This window comes from Phyllopteryx taeniolatus, chromosome 12, assembly GCF_024500385.1.
Source record: "Phyllopteryx taeniolatus isolate TA_2022b chromosome 12, UOR_Ptae_1.2, whole genome shotgun sequence".
NCBI lineage: Eukaryota > Metazoa > Chordata > Actinopteri > Syngnathiformes > Syngnathidae > Phyllopteryx > Phyllopteryx taeniolatus.
In genome coordinates this window covers 9923845-9940378 of record NC_084513.1, presented here as the reverse complement: position 1 = coordinate 9940378, position 16534 = coordinate 9923845, and the positions used below count along the sequence as shown (strand labels likewise).

Here is a 16534-nt window from a genome sequence, read left to right as displayed (position 1 = left end):
TTCACCATTGTATTTTTTTCATATTTTTGGGACCTTCAATCAAAATAAAGGGCTAACTTCGTTTTCTTCTCTTAAAACCCTTGTTGAGGTTGATGATGGCTGAACTGAGGTCCAACGACAATTTGAACTCCAAAGTTTTGAACGACGATAGAGACGTATTTTTCACAAGTTAACTAGTAGCATAGAGACACTTGAAGCTAATTTTTCTATTTTTCACACTGAGGTAGTCATGCTTTTGGTATACTTCAAGTCAAATTTTCCCAGTTTTCTCAAACACATGGATATTATTATGAACGGACAAATGTCCTCCATGGCTTTGTTCCCCCCGCCCCTGCACAGAGCTGAAGTGTCACAGTGCTAAAGCAGCTAGGACAATGCGCTAATGCTACAATGGCTTTCTAATGAGAGAGAGCCACGTGCTAATTACACTGCCAAACAAAAGAGACAGCAGGTGTGTGTGTGTGTGTGTGTGAGACACTTTTACTGAAAAAGAATGCGCTAACTCAAAATGCTACTGTGCACATAGCTGGCATGTAGCGCATCGGCGTGTGTAAGTGTTAAAAATGTTGTGTATGACTTGTGTGTGTGTGTGTGTGTGTGTATATGTGTGTGTGTTGTAATATTTACGGTGGGCCCTCCCGTAGGGGGGTCACAGGTCCGACAGCTTGAGCAGCAGGCCGCCCACTTTTTCACCGTCCTGATGAGCTTGAGCTGTCACCGTGAGGTAGGTAGATTATAGAAATTGTTCATGGGTCTGTAGATTGTCTGATTGTAGGTAGGTAGGTCATTTGGTCGGTCGTGTAGGAAGTGAAACAGGTAGGCAGATTGTAGGAAAGTAAATAGGTAGTTGGATTGTAGGCCTGTAGGTAGGTACTGTAAGTAGCAGGATCGTAAGACGTTAGATAGGTAGGTAGATTGTAGAATTGTGTGTTGGTGGTTAGCTTATAGGCAGTTACATTGTACATGTATGTAGGTAGCTAGATTGGTAGATAGGTAGCTTGTAAGAAGGTAATTAGGTACTGTAGATTGTAGGCCTCTAGGTAGATACTGTAGGTAGTAGGATCGGAGGAAGGTCATTAGGGAGGTAGATTGTAGGATTGTGGGTCATTTGGTAGATTGTAGGCCTGTAAGTAGGTAGTTAGTGGGATCATAGGAAGGTAGAACAGGCCTAGATAGACTGTAGGCCTGTAGGTAGGTAGTCGGACTGTATGAAAGTAGATTGGTACTTTGATTGTAGGCCCATAGGTAATGGGATGGTAGGAAGGTAAATAGGTGATTTAGGTAGATAAGTAGTAGGGATCATAGGGAGATCGATTCTGATATTGTAAATAGGTTGATAGATTGTGGGTAGGTAGGTAGGTAGTAGAGTCATAGAAACAAAGAATGTAAGATTGTAGGTATGTAAGTATAGCGTAGGCCCGTAGGCAGGCAGTTTGACTGTCAGTTTGTAGGTACTACCTACCTACTAGGTAGGGAGTAGCATCGTGGGAAATAATGTACTATGTAGGTATGTAGTGGAATAATAGGTTGGTAGACTGCAGGATTATAGATTGTAGGTACGTGAGTAGATTGTAGTCCCGTAGGTACCCTCTAAGGAAGGGGTCTTGGTTCTAGTCGCCTGGACGACTTCACTCAGGATGCGTCTAGGGTTCAAGTGACTCCTCTTCCAGTCCCCGTGACAAATGCTAATGACTGACACCAAGGATCCTTAGCCCCTTGGCGGCCATTTGTGGGAAGACGAAGTTGGAGGACGCTGACAAGCCTGACAGTCTGGAGCTCATCTCTAGGAGGTAAATTTAAAGGGTGACGATTGGGCGTGCTGATCTCTGGTTGCTTTCCTCATCCCCCTGGCAGCTGCTGTAGAGAAACCAGGTCGGAGGAGGTTCCTCTACCTGTTAGCCACAACTACTCTGCCGTGGTTCTGGAATAACAATCTGTTGTACAGACGCACCTGTGTGATGTTCAGGGTCAACTTCAGAGATTCACTTGTCACACAAACGCTCATTTCAGGGTTGACTTAGAACTGGTCCCTCCGGGTTTAGGGGTTTGGCTTTTTTAGACGGCTTGACGGTCTTGATCTGTTTTGCACATTGACATTAAAGACAAGATTAACCCTCAAGGAAGCTGGAGTTCTTCATGCAAAACCTATTGTTCAGGTACTTTTAGAGGCCACACTTGCTGGTCTCATGTAGTGAAACACACAACATTTATATTTTGTGTACAGATGGGAGATTGTAGGTTCTATGGTAGAGCAGTAGGTAGGTAAATGTAGTAGGGTAGACTGAGTAGGAAGGTAGGTCAGAAGGTTGTTGCATTGTAGGAAAGGAGATACAGTATACCGCAGGAAAGGAGGTTGCAGAAAGAGTGAAAATACTGTACATGCAGTAGGTAGATACACTTTAGGTAGGAGGTTAGATTGGAAGCAATTTTCTTTTTATCTAGGTAAATTGTAGGAAGGTAAATAGAGTCGTAGAGTAAGTAGAAAGGTAGAAAGGTTATTGCATCATAGGTAGGGAGCTATATTGCAGTTATGCAGATTGCAGGTAAGGTAAGTATATATATATATATATATATATATATATATATATATATATATATATATATATGGGCCATACAGAAGTACACTGTAGGTATATTTGAGAGTATATATGGGGAGGTAGACTGCTGGATCATAGATAAGTGGGAAACTAGATAAAGAGGTAGATACAGAGATATATGGTAGCTAGGTAGTTTTCATGAGGTGGGTAGGTAGGTACAGTAAATAGGTTGTCGGTACCAAAGGTAGGTATGGAAAAATATGGTAGCTAGGTCGTTATGTAGGTTGGTAAGTAGATTGTTGGCAAGAAAGGTAGGTGGGCATGTAGCTGGGCAGGAGGCAGGAAGGTAGATGAATGGATGGAACAAATGTCAGTCATGTTTCTTTTCTGTACACTGAATGATCAGATAGTCACGTAGCTGGTGCAGTTTCGAGTGTCCCCGCAACTGTTGCGCGTGAGGCGTGTACAGCAAATTGATTTTCATGTGAACGTGGTCGTTTTCACACTGCTCATATCAGATGACCTCGATGTGCCGGACTCCAGATTAGCCCCCAGCTGTCTCCCCGCAACTACGTATTCTACACGGGGTAACCTTTCAGTCTCTTGGGAGTGGCGGTCTGAACGTCCACCCGACACCGGATCGGCCCGCGCCCCGGTGGAATTCCCGGAATGGCGCGGTTCGCCTGATGGGTTGGTGTCGTCTTTGAATGGCGTTTATTTGTTGGCACTCACTGATGAAAAGCTTCCCATCAACTGCATGTTAATCTTGGCTTTTAATTGTTGTCGCTTTCTTTTTTGCCGTCACTACCGCGTAACTCATCTTTTTGCGCCCCCCCCCCCTCCACCCGCATTCCTGCCACTCCACTCCTGCCGGCTGCCGCTGGGCCTAAATACACACACATAAACGCATACACCCGGTAGACCGATGTGCCATCATACAATCTACTAATATACAACCATACAATAAACTTACACTACCTACAATACAGTATATCTATCTCTCTACCTACTGTAACTGACAGCCTACCTACATTAAATACTATTCCTACCAACGAACAAACACTTAGTCTACCTACAGAAAATCTACCTACAGAACTACCAATGAACCAGCAACCTATCTTTCTATCTACCTACTTACCTACAATAGCTACCTATCGGAGATGCTATCTACCTACATGAAATACTATACCTACTAATCAACAATCAACCAATGATTAACAATCATTCATTCTACCCACAGAACTACCACTGAGCCAGCAATCTACAAACTGTATTTATTACAATAGCTGCATATCTGAGATGGTATCTACTTTCAATACTGCACCTATCAACCAACAACTACTCAATCTACTTACGGACAATCGACCGACAAAACTACCACTGAGCCACCAATCTACCTATTTACCTATAATAGCTGCCTATCTGAGATGGTATCTACTTTCAATATTGCACCGATCAACCAATAATTATTCAATCTACCTAAAGACAATCTACCGACAGAACTACCAATGAGCCAGCAATCTACCCACCTACCCACCTACCTACCTACAATGCACAGTAGCTACCTACCTGAGATCTTCCCTCCCTACATTAAATACTCTATCTATCAAACAATTATTCATTCTACCTACAATCTACCTACATAACGGCCAATGAGCCAGCAATCTACCCACCTACCTACCTGCTTAGTATGCCTATAATATAGCCACCTACCTGAGATCCTACCATTAAATACTGTACCTGCCAACCAACGTTCAATCTACTTACAATCTACCCACCTACGTACATACTAACAACATACACTACCTACATACAGTATCTGCAATCTGTCTACATACAATCCCACAATTCACCTACCTACAATCTACCAACCTACAGCACTTCCATAATATTGTACTACCAGTGTTCCAGTCAGTGCTCAAGCAGCATACTTCCTGTTTATTCCTTTCCAAAGGTGCATTTCTTATGCAGTCTTGAATGAAATACAGTCTTTGTATTAACTTGGACATTTTTTTACGACACTCCCGTGATGAACGAAGGATTTATGCTGTAGCATAAAAATTTATTTTCTATTTTTGGACACGGTCATTTGGGAATATGAAATAAAATGCGTTGCCAACGCAGGGAAATCAAGCCATTGGATTCGGAGAAGGGGGGTTTTGGGCGCTAAGATTTGTAGCCTGAACATTAGTGTGTTAACCAGAGAAAAAGTTACTTGAGAGAGGCCGAGGACACACGATTGTGGAGCACACCATTGACATTAGAATGATGGGAAAAGGAAATTTGTAGAATAACATAACACAAATCAAATTATGTACACTCTTTTGTAGAGATTTTGTATGGTGGGGCAAGTGGAGCAGTGCCCCACTAGCTCTAGCTGGTGGTTCTATAGTGTGGGGAAACACTGCCACATATACTTAAAGGGACACTGTGTAGTATTTTCAGTTGTTTACTGGACAAAATCAAAACCTACCCATTTTGTCAATGCGGGAGACTTTCAGGGGGAGGGGCAAGACCAGTGTTAGGGGGAAGCTGCCCCCACTCCCCACCCCAGAACTGCCACTGGTTCCTCAGGGTAATGTTTTAAACCCATTTTTAGATGCTGTTGATTTGAGGTCTATTCATTTCTATGACTATTTAACATTGAATCGGATTTCTAATGTAATGTTTTAGGTCCATTCATTTTCTTAGCAGATTTAACATTGGTGATGTTCCTCATGTTAATGTTCTAAGCCCTTTTTCTATTTTCTATTCAGGTTTAACATTAATTGGCGTTCCTCAGGGTAACTTTTTATGTCCATTTATTTCTTATGCAGAAATAACCTTCATTTGGACCTTCATTCAAGCTGACCCACACTGTTGAAGGCAATAAAGAGATTGCACGTGATTATTTTGACTTTTGGAACTTTCTGTCCTCGGGGCTAAAAAACCTGAACAAAGAAGTCCGAACGCAGGTACAAGGAAAATAAAACAAAACGGTAGACGCAATGGGAGGCGAGTGTTGTAGCCCGTGGACTAAAAGATGTCAGAAAAAGACTTCAATTGAGTTATTGAACTTGGAGCCAAGAGAGGTGAAGAGAACTCTTTTAACTCGATTAAACGCTAATGGGAAGCAGTCACTACCTCCACATTTCCACACTTCTTCTTTATGTGTGTGTGTGTGTGTGTGTGTGTGTGTGTGTGCATGTGTGTATGCGTGCGTGCGTGCGGGCGTGCGGGCGGGCGAGCGTGCGTGCGTGCATGGTGTTGGACATCCGCAACGGTAGAGGCCATAGGCTTAGGGAGTTCAACCATATTGTTTTGTTTGTTGCTGCTTTAGTCATCAAAAAATTATTAATTAAAACAATACATCTTATTACATTATTTTTTTTCCCACTTTAAAGATGTTCTTACATACTGAACAGCAGATAGAAAGTCTACACACCCCCTTTCAAATGCCAGCTTTTTGTGATATAAGAAATTGAGACCAATATGAATAATTTCCAAACTTTTTGAAACCATTAACGTGACCCACAACCTGCACAATTCAATTGAAAACAAATCTTTTTGAGAGTGGAAGTAAAAATAAACAACTGAGATAATGTTGTTGCACAAGTGCATACACCCTCTTGTAACTGGGATGTGACTGTTCAAAGTTAACCCATCAGGTTCTAACTCATGTTTATTGAGAGTCAGCACACACCTGCCACCATTTAAAGTGCCTCTGATTTAACCCAAATAAAGTTCAGATGTTCTAACAGGCTTTTCCTGACATCTTCACAGTTACATTTTACAACACAAGCCATGACGTTTGTCATGGCATGGTCATGTTTTTTATATCCACCAGATCTAAAGCTGTTGTTGTTACATTTAAAAGAAAGCTTTTTTGGGGGGGCTACGTATATATAAAAAAAATAATCTACCAAGATAGATTCTTTTATGACCCTTTTTAAAAACAAATACATACATTTGATTTTATTTATGTTTTTGTACACACACCTACATTACCCATAATGAATCCAGCTGACGGCATGGAAAACCCAAAAAAGATGATGCTTGTGTGGTTGTGTGTGTGTGTGTGTGTGTACATTTTGAATGATGTTGTATGTCCTTCGTGTTTTTCTTTTTCTTTTAATGAAGATATTTTACGCACTGAAAATCTCGGATTAGTCACATGACCGCCTCAGTCTGGACCTGGACTGGACCAGGTCAGCGGGTCATGTTTGGACTGATGTTAAAAGTGTGTGGGTGTGTGTGTGTGCGTGTGTGTGTTTTGCATGGATAGAAGGCTTATAATGAGGCCTGAGATCAAGCCTCTGTGCTGACAGACAACTTTGCCCTGGAGGCATATGCACTTTGTGTTTATGCACGTGTGTGTGTGTGTGTGTGTGTGTGTGTGTGTGTTCGTGGGTGTGTTTATGATGGCCACCTGAAAGCGCTTCACTAATTGAATTAGCTCACCTAAAAGTGTCTGAGGAGACTAAATTGATGGCATGTGACACACGTGTCCATCTGTGACCAAAATGAGGAAAAGGATGTGAGTAAGTGAATAAAATATCACACTGTATACAATTAAAATTACAATTAAAATGAATAGCAAAAAAAAAAAAAAAGCTAGCTGGAAAATAAAACGTGATTGTTTATTCTCTAAGTGACATGATTGACAGGCCATGTCCTTCTGGGTGGTCGCTGTGTGTGTGTGTGTGTGTCTTGTGGTTCAATGTTAGTGTTTTAGCTATTTTCCAACCTTCTCCCTAATCTTAAGGAAATATACCACTGTCGGGCAGAAAACCCGACTGTCCAAATATGGTCAATTTCCCGTTTTTTTCCCCAACTCTGTATGATTGGTCTGTCCCTGCTTTGTCTGTTATTTTTAAGTTTAATTAACTAGTTCAAAGTGTTGAAAATAGCTTGAGAACTAACCGATCAACTTGCTTGAACGCTCAACTGTCTGCAAATTGTTGTAAAACGTCAGCTCTTCCGTCATCCGCGGGAGCCGTGCGGCATTATGTCGCCTCAAGTTTGAAAGTCTGGATGTTTTTTAGACAATAACGAGTGAAAATCGTTAGGTCAGATACATTTGAGTTTTGTTAAAAATGAAACACAGTAATGCTTTGATGCTTAAGGAACTGGTCGGACACGAAGGTACGTAAGTGTGTGCAGATTCATTTCTGCCTATTACACTGCTTAGTCATCTTTAATCATTTTATTTATTGCATCAGATATGGCTCTTAGACCTTTGCAAAAGAGTTTGGGAAGATGATGTAACCGCAGATTATGGATTATTTTTTTATTTATCTTCCAAGAATACATAAAGACATAACGGTAGTGAAAAAAATCCAAATAACAAATATATATATATATATATATATTTATTTATTTTTATTTTTTTTTTAAATATATATATATATTTATATATATATTGGGAGAATATTGATGTCAGGAGAAGGATGGAAGAATGTAACGAAATACAGGAGTCACTTGGGAAAATCAGGAAGGTTTGGAATTGTTTTCCACTCATACACAGGACCTAATCCTGTGTATAATTTTTTTTTAGATTAAAAAAGGGTGTTGTTTTGGAAGCTCATTCGTGCATCAAAGGCGTTTTTTACGAGTCAAAAATTTAATGTTTTGGGAAAATGGTAGCGTTCACAGCAAAATACGGGAGCATCACGGAAAAATCCAGGTATACACGAGGATGTTTTTTTTTTTTTAAATCAAATAGTTTTGCCCACTTGTTTATGCATCAAAGGCGTTATCGTTCTCAACTGGGGAAAAATACCCAAGTCTTTTGGCAGGGTTGGCAACAACCAGTCCCCAAAAAACCTGCCAATTTACATGAGAAAGTTTTCAAATAAAACAGATTAAACCCAGTTCCTACTTGTCCTTTACAAGTGTCATGATCCATTGATTTTGACACATGTCAGTGTTCATCCAGAACTTTTTGCATGTTGACCACTAAAGACACATGACAGGCATTCTTGAGCATGTTTCTTATTAGTTGTGATTATTCCTGCTTTCCTGTGCTGACACCTTGATCCAACAGGGCAGACTAAACACTCCCACTATTGACTACATAGCCTGCAGCATGTTTGGGTCCCAACACAGCACCTCTACGAGTCATTAGTGCCGAGTTTTGGTTCCTGGGACTGCCCAGAAGACAGCTACTAATACATGATATGTGTAGACAGGTGCACTTTTTTAAAAATACTCCTGCGTTTTGTGTTTGTGTGCTTTATGTCACTTTTGTATCATTTTTCAATGACAACAAAACACTTTTGTGGGGGAGGGGGGGGGGGGACTGAATGATCAAATAAAACACTTTTTTTATTTTCGTTTATAAGGTCTAATCTGCAGCCAAAAATGCCCACTTTTAGCCAGTTTTAGTTCTGTGAACCATATAAACTAACCAACAAAAACCACAAAAATGATACTATAAAATGCCATATTTTGAACGTCACTGGGGAAAAAAACAGTGAGCAAAACCTTGCATTTTATAAATGTATACAGAGATTTGTTTTCATTCTAACAAAGATAAGTGTTATTCTGAGGTTCCAATTTGTTAAATTCTGAGGTTCCAATTTGTTAAATTCTAATAAAAAAAAAAAAATGAATAGATTTTGTGAATTATTATGTGATAATAAAATTTCACCGAATTTTAAGTATAAATATATTAACACATAAGAGCAAGTATCTTGACGTCTGTCATTGTGTCCGGTTTATTTTTTTCATATACTGTAAATGAACACAAATGGCCAACAACTTTCATTCTTGTTCATATTTTCCTATAAACAAGTCATAAATGTCACAGCGTATTAAAGAAACAATATCATAAATCGTAACTTTGCTATTCAACAAGTCTGCTAATCATAATTAAAGTGTTTTGGGTTTTTTTTCTCCCCCAATTTTCAAACAAAGTATGAGGCTTGAACTTTGCCCCAAAATGGCTGCCTCGCACCAAAATTGCCGACTTCACGATCTTTTTGGGGCATCGGTCCTTGAAACTTTTTTTGTGTATTCCGTTATGATATCCACTCAATGTCATATTAATCTTTGAAACTGCTGAATTTTTACTAACTTAAAGTACGAGGTCTGGAATTGGCCCCAAAATGGCTGACTGTTCTGTTCACCCCCAGACATGACTCCGTGAGACTTTTTCATGCGTCCTATCATGGTAGACGTCCAATTTTACGTGGATCTGTGATATTGGTATTTGGGGCAGATATTTTTTTTCCGCCCCTATGCTTCTAACCAAAATGGCTGACTTCCTGTCCACTTTCGGGCTTGGATCCGTCAGACTTTTTTGTATGTCCTTTCATGATAGACCTCCACTTACTTTTGTGTCAATCGGAGAAACTAGTATTGGGGGGCTGATATTTTTTATTTTCTAACTTTCTCACAAAGTTTCGGCCTTTGCCTCACAGCCAACAAACAAGCACAATTGTTTGTCTTCTCCTGTGGAAACGACACCCTTAAATCCGATTGTAGCTGTAATTGAAGCTCCTTTGATGTGGATTCACAAGTATGTTGTCATCTTGTTCTGCTGCTGGATTTGCGTTAACGTCAGTGCTTGGATTGGAAAACGGCTGGCTTGTTCAGGGGTGACCATGTGTTTTGTAGTGTGTGCGTGTGTGTGTGTGTTATTTATGAGGTGTGCCTCCACATACTTGATATAAATCAATGGCGAGGACCCAGTGCCTTTATGGATTTTGCTGGGAAATAGCATAGAACTATATACGTTTTTCTCGTGGAAAATATCAAGCAAGTGACAATCATCTTACATTTTCTTCCAGTGGTTGTCTGTATTCTTTTTTGTATGAATGTCTTTGTGTGTGTGTGTGTGTGTGTGTGTGTGTGTGTGTCTCCCTCCGTATGGATTGAGTGAGTGTTTTCTCGCACAGGAAATTGCAAGTCTGTCGGGAGGATTGTGGCGCAGAGTCGGCCTTGTAAATCAAGACTTTAACTGCAGCCACCTTACACCGAGTGACTCCTCGTAGATTCTAATTCCATTTGCAACAGCGTTGAGGCTAATATTCTTGATTTGAGGGTTTGGGGTTCAGCCTTAGGGTTTTGCATTAATATTAGGATTTCAAAATAGGGTTTGGTTAAACCAGGATTCGTGTTAGGAGTTGGAAGTAAGCATTACAAAGTAGGGATAGGGGTCAGTATTAGGGTTGGCGTTTCAGAACAGGGATTCGGGTTAAGGGTTAGGATTAGGAGTTAATGTTGGGGTTTCAAAGTAGGGTTCGTGTTAGGGTTTGTTTTAGTGGTTTGGGTTAGGGGTAAGATTTTCGAAGTCAGGTTAGGGTTCAGTTGTTCAGAGATTTGTTTCTAAATGTATTAGACATGTTTGAAGATAATTGCTGAAAAGAACTATGTAGTACTCAAATGTGTGTTATAGTGTGGAACTATTTTTCAACATTCCATTTTTCCTGATTTCTTTGGGCGTGCTGCACTTTGGAGTCCAGCATGAGTCGCCCCTCCCCCACTATATAAGAAATTGAGCGCTTTTTATTTATTTATTTTTCTACATCAGCAGTTATACGGCGTAATTGCGACAGTTGGCTAGCGATCTATTGCGTGTACCCCGAAAATGCATCTTGCCTTCAGATAGTTGCTGACGTGGCTGCTTTAGAGCGCCTCGTTGTCAGCCATGAGTGCGCGCACGTCAGAGAGAGAAAGACAGACGAGTGAGGAGATGGGGGGGGGAAAACGTCTGATGTTCGAGCCACTGTGTGGACAGGAGTTTTGCGCTGGCGTGGCCGCTTTAGAACGTCTCGTCGTCGCGACGATGAAAAGCCCTAGTGGGTTATATCCCAGCCATAGGAGGCTTTAAACAGATATATTTTCACAGCTCAAACATTTGTAGGCATAAGAAAGATGCTAAATGAAGTAGCATCCCTTTTTCCGGGTTGTAGCAGTGGTGTTTGATTGACAGTGGGCAGCTGAGCAGGGAGTGGTTTCAGCACATTCAGCAGACACGCCCACAGTGTTGGAGAGCAGATTTTAAAGCCTCATGTTGTATACATGGCAATTTTTGTAATCAATCAAATTTGGCAGCGTTGACTTTTATTTGGTGTGTGAAATTTACAAGATATTTAATTTCACTTCACGGGGATTTTAAGGTTTGGGTTAGTGGTTCAACTAAATTGTTGGACTCTACCACACCGCGGCCTTGACGGTCAGCCTTGGCGAAGGTCCTGCCTTGTTTTTGTTTAATGAGTTCTTATCTCTGCTCGTTGACACACCTGTTGAAAGTATCCACCTCCGCACACTTGCATGTAACTTCCATATTTGAGCGGGCAACTTCCTGTCAATCCAGCAGCAGCGTTTCAGCTTTTCAGGCTAGCACGCCACCGCCCTCATAAAAAGTGTTTTTGGAGCAAACGTGGGCCAGAACGCTCCATTTGCTGTTTATTTTTGTGTCTTTAATGGGCACAAATGAACGCCATTGTGGGCTGGGAGCACATAGTGGCATTATTGTTTGAGGGAGAATAAACACAGAAGGCTTCGGTGTGGGACTATAAAAGCGCAAAATAAACAGCCCTGGCTCCGAGGCGCATATTGAATGTCTGTTTACGACTAGTCGTGAAGACTTGTCGGCGCTTTAAAAATCACTAATTACGTCAGCTATGTGCAACCTAGTGTGTAGTGTGCAGTGGTGGGAAGTAACCAAAAACAATTACTTCGTTACTCTACTTAAGTTGATTTTTCAGGTATCTTTACATTACTTGAATATTATCATTTTTTTCTTTCTATAAACGAGCCAAGCCAAAATTACCGGCTTATTCGTAAATTCTGGGCAAGGGTCCTTGAGACTTTTTGGAGAATCATGTTATGACACACAGATCCACCAAATCTCGTTCCAAAATTGGTTTCTGGATCAGATTTTTTTTGTTTCTAACTTTCTAAATTCAAGGCCTGGAATTGGTCCTCGATGGCTGCTTCAAACCAAAATGGCTGACTTCTACTTTAATTTCGGACATGGTTCCTTGAAGCTTTTTTCTGCGTCCTGTTATGATAGACATGTCCACTAAATTTCGTGTTGATCAGTGAAACTCATGTGCAGACCTAATTTTTATTGCAACTTTCCAACTACGTTTGAGGTCTACAATTCATGGGGGGGGGGGAAAGTCTGCGCTTCAAACCAGAATTGCTGACTTTTTGTTCAATCTCAGGCATGGGACTTTGGAGAATTTTTTTTGCATGTCCTGTTATGGTAGACATGTCCACCAAATTTCATGTTCATTGATAAAACTGGTGTCTGAGGCTGATTTGTTTTTTCTAACCTTCTAACCAAGTCCAAGGCTGGAATTCACCGAAAATGGCTGCTTCAAACTGAAACGGTTGACTTCCTGTTCCCTTTCAAGCAAGGGTCTTTGAGACTTTTTGGTGCATCCTGTCATGATAGACATGTCCCTCCAATTTCGTGTTGAACGGTGAAGTTTGGTGTTTTTTTTCTTTTCTTTATTTTCTAACTACGCTTGAGACCTGCTATTCACCCCAAAATGGCTGCTTCAAACCAAAATGGCTGACTTCCTGTCCACTTTTCACACTTTTTTGTGCATCCTGTTATAGACCAAATTTCATGTTGATGTGCAGTTTTCTTTTAGTTGCGCCGCGTTATCAAAATGGGTATTGACAGTCAAAGTTAATTTTTACTTATTACTTTTTTTTACTTAAGTACTATTCAGAGTCTGTGCTTTTTTATTTGTACTTGAGTACAGCAGTTGAATCAGTGCTTCTACTTTTGCTTGTTTTTTGGGGTTTTTTTTGTCGGTACTTTACTTAAGTATATAGAGTGTGAGTACTTTTGCCACTTTAGGTAGAGTGTGTGTGTGTGCGTGCCTGCGTGCGTGTGTGTGTGCGTGCATGTGTGTGTGTGTGTGAGTGTGAGAGAGAGCGAGCGAGCGTGTGTGCGGGTTCACCTCGTTAGAGGCCAAGAGGGGAAGAATTGGTTTCCTCCGCCCTGATCTGGGTCAACTGTGGTTATTAAAACATGTTTCCCTCTTCCGCTCAAATGAGGGGAGGTGTGATCCCCAAATCCCCCACCAAGACCCCAACGCGTGTCATGGACTGACCACTTTTTCAACAAGCCAATCACTTAATTCTAGAGGGAAAAAAACTGCATGGAATCGGATATCCTCAAATGGGGCTGGATATGAAACTACTGTAGTTTCAACCAATCGCATCAACCCTGTAGATGGGTGACTTTTTTCAGCATTGACATGTGGAGTCCGCTTTAAAAAAAACCCATTTCTTTTAGTCTATAAAATGTCTACAAAAAAAGTCCAAGTTGCGATCGATTCATTGCACTTGAGAATGGAATGACCTGGACAAACGAGAATATTCACAGGCATCTTTAAATCGTAAGAATCCGTTTTCAGTTGAAAAAGTCACTTCGGGGTTAGGGTTAGGGAAATGGATGGATGGATGGGTTACGGTTGGGGATTCAGAGGATAGTTAGTGTGTTAGCAGTTGGTATTAAGTAGGGTTAGGGCCATTGTAAGTCGCTAGGGCTAAAGTTTAATGGATGGGTTAGGGCTGAGCCTTTGCAGTTGGAATTATTGGTAGGATAGAATTTATAATTTCATATCTTCCGTCGGGCAGAAACCGCCGTGTATGTCCAAATATGTCAATTTCATATTTTTTTTAAACTCGATACTATTGGTCTGTCCCCACTTTGTCTGTTATTTGTACACAATATTAACCAATTGAAAGGGGTTAAAAGAACCTTGAAAACGACTGAGACTATTGAATATTCAAAATGTCTGAGGAGTGTGGTAAAACACCACCTTTTTCCTCATTCTGCAGAAGCCGTGCAGCACATTTGTAGCCTATATTGAAAGTCTGGAAGTTTTTTTTTTTACACAATAACAAGTGGAAATAGTAAGGTTCGATACATTCGAGTATGCTTGTTTTGTTCAAATTGATCACTGCAATGCTTCGTTGCAGAAAGAAGGTCATGAGTCTGCATGCAGATGAATACCTCCCGAATACACAGGTGGCCATCTTTTTGTTTTATCTATTGCATCACTCATGGCAAGATTTGGAAGACGACAGGACACGGGCATTTGCTTTGTGACGTACTTAAGGCTCTTTTTATGGTCGAGGGCTTGGTGTGATTTCCCACTTCGATGTGCACGACTGGCGATGGTGACGTGTCCTGCCATTTTAATCAACGCCCACTTCCTCTTTTTGAAGCAGTCCACTTCTTCCTTGACCATCACGGCATGGTTTTTCTGGTTTCATATAAGTGATACAGTACAATATACTGTACATGGAGCCTCAAAACCTTATATTGTACAGAGCCGCAGTTATCCGTAACAGCGTGTCGGTAATCAAATAACTCAATGTGCGGATGTGAGTCGCAAACTATCATTTGTTTGCGGATTACCCATTCCAGTCAGCTTCGGTCACGTCGCGCAATGTGTGGCAGGCCTTATGGTTAGGGTTCAGAGTTGAGGGTTAGGGTTTCAAAGTAGGATTTGGTCTAAGGGCTTGTTTAGGGGTCTTAGGAAATGGGTTAGGGTTAGGATTTGGGTATGTGTCGGGTTTTGGGGCTATGGCTTTGGGTTTCGGGGTTAGGGTCCGTTTTCTAAATGTAGCATTTTTTTGCTGACGTCTGGGGCTTGCTATGCTATGCCCCGACAGGTTAACAATCACTTTGGAATTCCTGGCCAGCGACAGCATCTCTCAGACACAATTGTAATGATTTGTCATGCGCCGACCAATCAACGAGGTGGGAAGCATCTTTGAGGACAGCCGACGGCCGCGAGCACCCAGAAAGGAAACGATGAGGGTCAAGCCGGGTTCACGCGCACTCAGCTCGACGCCTTCTGCTTGCCTGGGCCGCCGTCACCTCATCACTCAAGACGCCGCCACGACGGAATTGGCTGCCACACAGCAGAATGAGCTGCCACCTCATATCTCAAAGTTCTTTCAGATGCATGCAAGGCCAGATGTGCTTTGGGGGAATTACAGCGGGATATATTCATTTGTTGATTTTATTTGATTTGTGATGTAAACATATGTCCATATCATATTTACACATTTGTATTTTACAATCATTCTATTTGATTGACTTATTTTCAGCATTGCACACAAAAGATTCCAAATATTAAAGGGTTGGTTTTCATATTCCATCCATCCATTTTCTGTACCACTTTATCCTCACTAGCGTCGCGGGCGTGCTGGAGCCTATCCCAGCTATCTTCGGGCGAGAGGCGGGGTACACCCTGAACTGGTCGCCAGCCAATTGCAGGGCACATACAAACAAACGCAGGCACGGGGAGAACATGCAAATTCCACACAGGCGGGGCCGGGGATTGAACCAGAGTCCTCAGAACTGTGAGGCAGATGTGCTAACCAGTCGTTCACCGTGCCGCCTCAATCAATCAATCAAATCATTTTAACGTATAGAATAAACAAATTAAAAAAAATACAAAATTATGTATTTACATTTAAACAACAACCGTGCCACCGGTTTTCATATTGATTTTTAAAATTGATAATAATTCACAAAATCTATTCATTTAGTGATTTAATTAAATAGTAATAATTTGTATTGAAGGGTTTGTTGTATTTTTGTCTATTGTAGTTTAATCAAATGGGGAAAAAAATACAAATAAGTGTATCGTACAAAAAAACAAAAAACACTTTAGTGTTAAATGGGAATGAAAATGAGGGGAAATTTTATATATAATAATAAAATATTTAAAATTAAAGTAATAACGGGGCTTAGAATGAAAAACAATGTTAAATTAAATAAAAAATGAAACTAAAATGCATGAATAAAAATTTATGTAAAAGTATGATAATAAAAATTTTAATAAAACTATTTTTTTAAATTAAAGTCGGTTTGAATTTTAAAAAGATACTAAGTGAAATTATAACGTACAATTAAGATATAAGATATAACAATGAAAACCTGCAGTAGCTATTTTGATTTAAAAATGTAATTAAACAATCTACAACAAACAAACAAATTTAATTCATTTAACAAATTTTAAGAATTC

At 40.6% G+C, this 16534-nt stretch overlaps 1 long non-coding RNA gene across 1 annotated transcript; it reads left to right on the top strand.

Annotated features, from left to right (window-relative positions):
- Window positions 1-6849: 6849 nt before the first annotated feature.
- LOC133487056 (uncharacterized) lies at window positions 6850-15661 on the top strand. The gene is made up of 2 exons (XR_009791202.1): window positions 6850-7057; window positions 15171-15661. It is a non-coding gene; the product is annotated as an uncharacterized LOC133487056 (long non-coding RNA).
- The last annotated feature ends 873 nt before the right edge of the window (window positions 15662-16534 follow it).